The following is a 10,120-nucleotide window of genomic DNA, read 5'->3' as shown; positions in this document are numbered from 1 at the left end:
CACACAGTGTTTAGCTAACAGTCAAGAGGGATTCTGCTGTGAAAAAAGATTACTTGGAATCCAATAGAGAACAGATGGATTGTTAGACCTGGCATCCTTGGTGCGGTTCTTCCCTAAATTTTGCCTTCAAACCTCCTGTTTTTCCGACTTCATTTTTGCTGGCTTGAGGACTCTGCGCACTTTACCACTGCTAACCTGTTCTAAAGTGCTTGGGCTCTCTCCCTAAAACATGGTAGAATTGGCTTACACCCATTTGGCACATTGAATTTACTTTTAAGTCCCAAGTAAAATTGTACTACATGTGCCCTAGACCTGTAAATTAAATGTTACTAGTGGGCTTGCAGCACTGATTGTGCCACCCACTTAAGTAACCATTCAAACATGTCTCAGTCTTGCAATTGCAGCCTGTCTGTGCAGTTTTAAACTGTCATTGTGACCTGGCACAATAAACATTTTGCCAGACCTACGCTGTCCTTTTTAATACACATAGGTCAGCCCTAGGGTAGGCCCTGAAAATCCCAGTGGGCAGGGTGTTGTGTATTTCAAAAGTAGGACATGTACTTTTAAGTTTTACATGTCCCAGTAGTGAAAAACACTTACATTTGTGTTCTCTACTTTGAGGCTCACCTCTCCGATGGGATGACATTGGAGTTACTGTATTACATTTAATAAGCTGTAACTTCCAACTGGAAGCAGGTGGGCAGGTTGAGTTTGTGTCTAAAGAATTGTAATTAAAAGTCCTATTTAATGGAAAAGTGAGATTTTTAATCACAATTCTGTGAGACAAAGGGAAGCTAGATATTGCTGAGTTAACGAGGAGGAGGAGCGGTCACCTAAAACACTTGCACATCACAAATGCCATGCCTGAGCACTCTCACAAAGGGTATGGCACTGGTCTATTGTGATCCCAGAAAAGCTGGGGTTAGAACAGGGAGGAAATTTCCTCCACTTCAAATGGACACCAGGTATAAATGCTAGACCTCAGAATGGGCTGCTGTTCTGGCCTGCTGCCTTCTTGCCGCTGAGAAGGACTGGGCCTGCATCTGTTAAACCCAGGACTGCAGAATGACTCCAAGGACTAGTTGGCTGGCCTCCCAACTAGAGCGTCAGGGACAGAAGGCACCAAAAACCTGGAACCCAGCCCCTGTACTCTGCATTCTCTGAGTCCTACCCTGTCAAGTGGTGCCACCCCAGTCCTAGACCCTTTGAAGTGGGCCTGAAGGTGCTGTACTTGCTCATCTGTGGATCCAGAAGAACCAACACATCTCCTCTGCAGCGTGGCACAGCCCTGAGCAGAACAGACACAGATAGCCTCTTTGGGCCCAGCCAGAGTGTGACATATCCTCAATGTAGGATTTTTCAACGCAAGACCATGGCAATGGCCACCTCGATGATGACCCAGGACCTCGCATTGCAGCCTCGCAACTCCTCTGAACTGATGTTAAGTGACATCTGTTGCAGACTACAGCGTGATGAAAAGTTGTATTCATACAATTTCTCTCCTTACTAGTACTCTAACTGTAATGGGCCCTTATGATTAGACAGTTTACAGCACTTCTATTCACCACAAAGGCAATGTCCTCTGATGAATCTTTCTCCACCGATAGGTGGGGTAGAAATTAGCGTGACCAAACTCCACGTTAGCTGTACAATGAGGACCTTTAATTCACAGTTCATTGCAATAAGCAGTTGTTTGAGAATTTCAGTTAAAAATATCACAACTCCTATAAAACCCTCAAACATTTAGGCAGGCTCTATTAAATGGTTAATATTAGAGTCCTACCACCATTAAGGCAGAAGGATAGTTTGTTGTCTAACAGATCAAGCTCGATTGAAAATGGGAAAGGGTTAAAAAATTAAAGCCCACTAAGAGAGAGTCCATTAGCATGAACAAAAAAATGAAAAATGGAAAATGGCTCGGTAAAGAAGGTTCAATTCATCAGCTACCAATTGTAGCATCGGCAAAGCAGTCCAAAAGCAAACAAATGTTCAAAAACCAACCAGCATAGTATCCAGGTCTCAAGCAGGAAAATCAGAATAGCGATTGTTGTTGTTACTGTGGGGTTTCTTCTTTTATAGAGTTTTTTAAGTTCGTTCCAGTGAGGTGGCATTACACCATCATCGAAAGTCCAACACATGTCCATATTTGCATCATGGCACCTGAGATATTTAACACATCGAGAAGCTTTCTCATGGTAGTCAAGTGAAATGAGAGATTCAAAAGTACACATAGGCTTAACATTTTTGGAAAAGAAATACAAAAGTGCATTCTAAAATAACAGCTGCAATCCTGTTCTCACAAGAATATTTTACTGTGAACCTTGAAGAAACATTCAGAATTGTCGGGGTGTACTCATGTACCAGGCAACAAAAAATGCAGCATTTCACTAGTAGAAAATGAACCATTGTATTGAGTCAGTGGAAAGGTCAGCATTAGAAAATGCTTTTCGAAAAATGCCTTTAATTTAGCATCAAACGTTTAAATGAAATGATCTCTAAACAACATCAAATATAATAAAAGGAAACCAGTTGATAAAAGAATATGTATAACGTTCACCAAACATTATTACATGGAAATAGTTAACGTTAGAAATACCCTACTGCCACAAAATTTCACATTATTCATATAAGTGCATATTTTTCTAAACTCATGCTAAGAATTTTTTTTTGTATATTCATGAACTATAGGTTCTCTACTATCACTGTGTGCAACTTTAAGCCTGTACTTCATTTCTGCACATTTTTTGGCACCGACTTTTCTAAATGGTACATTCTCAACAAAACACATTTGAAAATGTCAGCCCACTTAATTTCACATCAAAGTTCCATCAATTATACATTGATGAGCAATATGTGCATTAGAAATTCATTAGTATTACTCATTTATACGTATTATTATGCTCTTGTGTATATGTTTTCTTCATCTCACGTTTTTAAGTACGCTTTTACAGTGCTTCTACTACACCAGTCTCACTTTATTTTGTCACTGTGACTAACGTGTCCAATGTGCAATTTCAGCTTATGAATGTGTTGTGTTTTATGATTTTATAAATCATACTGCATCAGTCCCCCCTCAGATGATAAATCAAGCCATCATCTTATCTACCACATCAGATTTGCTCACAGATTATGGGTGTGTGGTCTTTAACCTCTTCCTTCTACTCTCTTCCATTGTTTTAATTCACCATAAAATTTGCATTATGCATCCTCTATTTCAAGATTAGCTCTTGTCCTCATTACTGCATGATATTTACTCTTTATATCTGCAAAATGAGACTGACAATATTAACAGCATTGTGCACAAAGAGATTGCCACTACAGGTCTCAAAATGGAAATTACTCATCCAATTCCTTAATTTCCCAACCAAGAGCGAACATTCGTTAATCCCTTGCCTATAATTTCCCAGGCACTATTTGCTTCTCAGTCTTTCAGGTCTTTGTTTAAATCTGTAATATTCTTAATGTAACCTTGTACGTTTTTGCTCCTGTCAGGTATGTACGTGTAATAGTGTTGAACTTTTAATAATCAGCAGACTCTGCCCTCTTTCGTGAGGAGAATATCAAGGGCAAGTCAATTTTGAATCATCATCTACTTTATCGATATCATTTCTTCATTTACAATGGAAAAAAACTCCAGGTGTACTGGTGGCAAGTCTATCAACGATAGTAGACCGCTTTCTAATTTTCTGAGTTTAATGCTACTCCTACTGAAGGTATCAGGACTCCAAATATGTCTGCCACTATTTCACTTGTATTTGTCTTCATTCTCTCATTTGTTTCCACTAACTCTTCTTTAATTCACTTAACCTGATACATTTTTGGAAAACTATTACAACTGCCATATCATCTTCTTGGCAATTTGTAATAAGCACTCTTCCCACAAACAATATATTCCAGGGAAAATAGGATCTACACCTTCTAAATATCTTCCCCAGATTCATATAATTCAAATGTATGTTCACATTCCCTAAATCCTGCAAACACAGTGTTAATATTTGATTTCTTTCTGTATATACAAAGTTTGCCTTTGTGTTGCTAGTCTAAAGCTAGTGCAACCATTCCTCAATGATTTTTTTTTTCTTCTTGCAGTAAATTCCAAGGAGTTAATTTAGGCTGTGCACTAATATGATCTTGTCTGTTCTCTACTAAATCTATAAAGATCTCTTCTGTTCTCACTAATTCACATGTTTGGTTATTGTTAAGTGCATATGCCATGTCCAATGATTGAGTTGGTCTAAATACGTAACCCATATTTCAATTGTTGAAGCTTCAGGATGTGGATTTAAATGCCTAAGCACCGAAATTTCAGAAAATATCTGATCTTGATTAGAGTTGTAATATAGCAATTGATCAGCACTGTAAAACAAAGTAGCTAACACACTGCAATAAATTCCATATGTTAAAGGTAAGCAATGGTAGTTCAAGTCCTCATCAACTGATGAAGGTATTTGCATACAAATGTAGCAATCACCAACATCCATAATATCCACGTATTCGCCAAGCAAAATAGCATAAACGTTTGAGCTAAAATCTATTTTCAAAGTGTTATTGTGCAGAGAATTGTCATTCATGTCAACAGAATCTGAAACATTTCTTTTAGTGGCTCCAGAAAGTTTAGTAAGTATCTTTCACAGAAGCATAATGTGGAACATTTAAGAGAATAACCATTGCAATAAATATCAAAACAATAATAGAATAGTATATACACATTTGCATTTGCAAAAGACTCCATCGTCAGACTGCATGGTTACTGAAGATTCTGACCGTTGAACTAAAGAAAAATCAAAATTAACAGCAATGGTTTGAGTAATTCAGCAATTGCTGTTCCAGTAGCTTGCTGGTCCCCAACAGCTTGGCTAACCTGTTCCCTCTGTCTCACTGTTACCACCAGTACATAAGGAACAGGCACTGTTATATCAATAAGGGGACTTGGGACTCTGCGAGTATGTGCCATGTGCACCCGGTTTGGGAGACCCCCCCACACTTGACTGTCGTATTGGTGCCTAAGATCACCTGGAAAGGCCCTTTCTAGTGAGGTTTCTGACACGTTTATTGCACGTGTTTCTTCACCAGGACTGAGGTCATCGCACTGTTCCTGTTTGACCGCAAGGGCAGCTTCTCCAACCTGGTGAGAGACAGAACGTACCACATCAGCGAGGCCGTTTGCAGTATTTCAAAAGAAGATCATCTGTAATATTGACGAATGCATTATAAGGAACAACTGGCAGCCTCATCACACGTCCCTTGATCACTTCATGGAGGGATAATCCTGTCCTCATATCTGGAGTATTCCTTAAACCAATCAACACAAGAGGTAACACATCTAGCCACTTCAAAGATGTAGTAGCACATACTTTTGGCAATCTGGATTTTATTGTGCTGTTAACTTGCTCAACCAACCCAGAAGCCTCTAGACGGTAACTGCAATGGAGCTTCAGCTCAACCTGTAGTGCAGGGCACAACATTTTTAGGACCTCATTATTAAAATTAGTTCCACGGACTGACTCAAGAGAAGCCGGAAATCCGAATTTTGGAATAAGTTCATGCAACAGTAGTTTTGCCACAGTTAAACTATAATTACTGCGAGTAGGATAGGCTTTAACCCATTTTGAGAAAATGCACTCAATGACATAAATTAATCTGTTGCAAAGGGGCATCTCTATGAAGTCCATTTGCATCCAGTTGAAGGTCCTGCAGATTGACCAATGTGATTCATGACAACCTGCGTTTTTCATCCTGTGTTTTGTTTCTAACATATTACACAATTATAGCGTCTCTGCGGTTACTCTAAATCTGGAATTGTACCATACCTGTTGGAAAAATCAGATCATTGCATCTCTTCCAACATTTGCTGGACCATGGTAGTGCCTTGCCATTGGTGACAATAAACTGTCAGGCAATACAGGTCTGCCATCAATGTAAATCCACACATCATCATCCTTCTTGGTGCAACTTGCTCGCACCCAACCCTGCTATTCTGCTTCTGTTACCTCATCTTGAAGTTTCCTAATCTGTGAAGTCAGATGTGTTTTTCAAAATTTCTTCATTAAATGTGTGTGCATCCAGAGCACAATATCTTGCCATCTCATCTGCATAATGGCTGCCAACTGTGACATAGTTGGTACCTTGTCGGTGAACAACACATTTCACAACAGCAATTTGGGCAGGCAGCTGTAGGGACTGCAAAAGGCTCCACACGCACACTTCATTTCTAAAGGGTGAATCAGAGGATGCTATGAACCCACGCTGTGACCACAATTGCCCGGTCATGTATGACTTCAAAGCCATACGGACGCTCAGTGTAAATTGTAACTCGAAGCTGTTCTGAAACGGTACATGCTTGTGTCAGAGCTGTGAGCTCTGCAACTTATGCGAAGAAACCTCCTAGCATCCATGAAGCTTTCACAACACCTCCAACTGCACACACAGCTTTCAGATTTCCTTCATTGTCTGTCCAACAAGAACCATCAACAAACAATACATGATCAGATTCAGGCAGTGACTCGTCAGAGATATCAGGATGCAGCTTCGTACACAACTCAGTCACATCCAAGCAGTCATGCTCGGTTTCTTCCACCACATTCTCATTTCCAAGCAATGGCATTAAAGTAGCTGGGTTTAATACCATACATCTCTTCAGAGTCACATTCTCTGCACCCAACAAAATCTGCCCATATTTAGTCTGACGACTATTGGTCAAATACTGTGTTTGGTGCGAGTTAACAGTAACTCCACTGAATGGGGCAAAAATACTGTCGGTGGGGGACCCAAAACAATACTTTCACACTGCTCAATACTCACACACATTGATGCAACCACTTTCAGACATCCAGGCAAAGCATATGCAACAGGGTCAAGGGTCGCCGAGAAGTAGGCAATAGGCCTGAAATTGCTTCCATGCATTTGTGTCAACACTGAAAGAGCGCAACCATCTTGCTCAATGCAGAATAACACAAAGCATTTATTAGAATCAGGCATTCCCAAAGCTGGTGCCCTGCAAAGGTATTCTTGCAGCTCTGTGAAGGCAGTCATGCAATTGTCATCCCAGCGTACCGGATCTGACACGTCTTTGTGTGTCAACCTCTGAAGAGGTTTTGCTGTCAAGGAAAAATTCAGAATCTACTGTCTGCAATAGCCCACCATTCCTAAGAACATGTGGACTTCCTTGTGGGTAGTTGGAAGAATCATATTAAGAACTGTTGAGATCTTTCCTGTGACATTTTCCATGCTTCTTTCTCAATGTGATGTCCTAAGTACAGGGCTTCAGTTTTGCAAAACTGTATCTTAGTCGGAGAACCTTTATGTCCATTTCCTGCTAAATGCTTCAGCAAGGCAATAGTGTCAGTTTTGCAAGCCTCTCTCATATTTGATGGCACCAATCAGTAATCAATGTATTGGACTAAAACTGAATGATTTGGCATTACCAGAGACTTGAGATTCTTTTTAAGGATCTGAATACAGATTGAGGGGCTTTCCGTATAACCTTGTACTACCCTGCACCATGCCAAAACACTGCAATAGGATCGAAAAGAAGGCCTGGCACAAGTCAACGACTGAAAACCATTAGGTCTCACATGGAATCTGAAATAAAATCACAGCTGGATTCAGTACCAAGGGACAACATGGAACGACAACGGCATTCAATGTGCACAAAGCCTACATAATACAATATTTGCCATTGGGCTTCTGCAAACCCATAATGGGAGAGTTACACAGACTTTCCATTATCTCCTTTAGAATCTCTTTCTCAATCATTGAGTCAATCACAGGAGTCATTCCAGCAATGGTCAACACCTTTGTTTATTCCTATATCTTTACCTGTAAAGTCCCAGACTTGAGGTAATACTGTACCTCTCAGTTCTTCGGGCAAATCTTCACAAGTCAGGAGGGCATACATCCCCACATCGGATTCCTGCTGGGCAAGTTTAAAGACAACATCCTCACCATTAATATGGAATTCAATTCCTCTGGGTATGAAATAAACTGAACAATTCAGTTTATAAAGTAAATCACATACAAGCAAGTTCACTGGACTTGTGTCACATACCACAAACCAATGATGATCCTCAAAGGATCCTATTTTTAAAGTAACTGGGTCCGAGATTGGGGTAGACAACTTTTTGTTTGTAACTCCTATAACTTGGATATTTTCTCCTGAGAGGGGTATGTTTGGAACCTCTGCTGTTCTTACAGTAGAGCTGGTAGAACCATAGTCAACAAGGAATGAGATAGGAGTCCCATCCACTTCGCCATCCACATAGGGACCGCTCTGGTGTACCTCTAAGGCTGCCCCAAGCATGCAGTCTTCCTCCCCCCTTAGGCGCGATCATGCTAACAGGTCCTGGCCACTGTCATCCAGTTGAATCAAATATTGCTGTGCTACATTCTGATTTTGGTAAGAATTTTGATGCATATTGTATCTGTGTACCTGAAGACTTTATTGTGGCATAGGAGCATTTGCATTTTCTGTGATATGTTAGGATTCTGCATTCTTTGTCCTTGCATTTGCTGAGTCTGTCTCATGTTATTTGAGACTGTGCATAATCCACATTCTGCATCTGATTCCCCATATTATGCAAAACAGACTTACACTCACATCTCCACTATCCAAGCATTCTGCATGCTTGACATGGATTTGTCCTCAATTCCCTTTCTACTATCCACAGGATTACCATAACCTCTACCTTGCGATGGAAAATTCTGCTGTTGATAACCATTAACCTTTATGTACCTGTCCTGGGTTCTCAAAACCAATCAGAATTTTTACCTTTCTGCTTTGCCTTTATCTGTGCATTCCTTAATTTTTCCTTGGGTTTCTCGTGCCTTACTTTTGCAAACCGCAAAATTTCATCCACTAATTTACTCTGCCAACAAAGTATTTGCTGTCGAATTATGTTAGAAATCTCATATCCGAAACCCATAACAAATCTGTAAACAAATTGTCCCAAATCTCTCTCCACAATAGAGTCTGATCCACTATACGGTTTTAAAAACCTGTACCAATCTCTCATAAAAGGCATGTACTGATTCTTTCAGCTTTTGGGTCGTCCTGTCAATCTGTATCCAATGAACTTAGGCCTCAAATGAGTTATCACCTGTTGGTATTTCCTCATTACCTCTGGAGATGGTGCACCTGTTCTAGAATCCTTTTCTGGTTCTCTCTCTGGCCAATCCACAGTAATCTTACATGCAGCCCATAAATCTGCCGGAACGACAATCTCAAATAAAGTATTCAAATCAATCCACAAAACCTTTGAAAGTTTCACAAATTGTTCAACTTGTCTGTCTCATTCCACTGGTTTTTCTATCAATTTAAGGAATTTGTTTGTAAATTTCAAAATATCTTTATTCTGTGGTACATGAATATAACCTCTGTACGTCCCCTACACCTCTACCAAAATAATCAGGTGGTGACTGCACCTGAACTCATTTTGTTTCCTTCTCTTTCAACCATCTGCCTTCCCATTTTTGTCTTTCTTCCCATTTTCTGATTAGTATCATTAGCTCTTTTATCTGTAATTTTCTTACTGGTTCTGGCATGTTCTCTATGTCTTTGTCAATAAAAGTCCATCCTGTAAGATTTCTGTAAAATCTTTGAATTTTGAATATCTATATCATATGTCTTAGCCAGTGCAATCAATCCCTCATAGGTCACATTTGCTTGTCGTGTTATATTTTTACAGAGAAACAAAAGTTTCTCCTCTTCGTAAGTCTCTAATTTCGAAGGGCTTAGTGTTCCCTGCACCACTTTTTAAATTCACCTTTTAATCAGCTCACGTCCATGAGTGCTCTATTTGCCTGAACTGAATTTTTAACTGAACTTGAACCTGCAACCATATCTGAAGTAGATGCTGAACCAGAAATTGAAGGTTGGGATGGAACTGAATTTATAGCTGAAACTGGAACTGAAGCTGGAACTACCCCTGAATTCTGATTATTTGGATTACTGTATCCTTTCAGCAATTCTTCAAATTCATGAGGAGTAAACCTCGATTGCCCTCCTGTACAATTTAAGTTTTATCTTCCATTTATAACAATTGTACTCGTTCCAGGTTGCACATTTAGTTCAGAGGTATCTGGGGCTGAAACACCCATTGGCACATTCATGTCAGAAGCATGA

General features: G+C 39.9%; 1 long non-coding RNA gene across 2 annotated transcripts in view; it reads right to left on the bottom strand.

Annotated features, from left to right (window-relative positions):
* Window positions 1-1,646: 1,646 nt before the first annotated feature.
* LOC146860593 (uncharacterized) overlaps window positions 1,647-10,120 on the bottom strand; it is a 196,961-nt gene continuing 188,487 nt past the window's right edge. For both annotated transcript variants that reach the window (XR_014979183.1, XR_014979185.1), the window contains one exon: window positions 1,647-5,125. This is a non-coding gene — a long non-coding RNA (uncharacterized LOC146860593). The remainder of the gene's footprint in view (window positions 5,126-10,120) is intronic.

This window comes from Triturus cristatus, chromosome 3_1 (genome assembly GCF_964204655.1).
Source record: "Triturus cristatus chromosome 3_1, aTriCri1.1, whole genome shotgun sequence".
Classification (NCBI taxonomy): Eukaryota; Metazoa; Chordata; class Amphibia; order Caudata; family Salamandridae; genus Triturus; species Triturus cristatus.
This window is presented reverse-complemented; position numbering and strand designations above follow the sequence as displayed.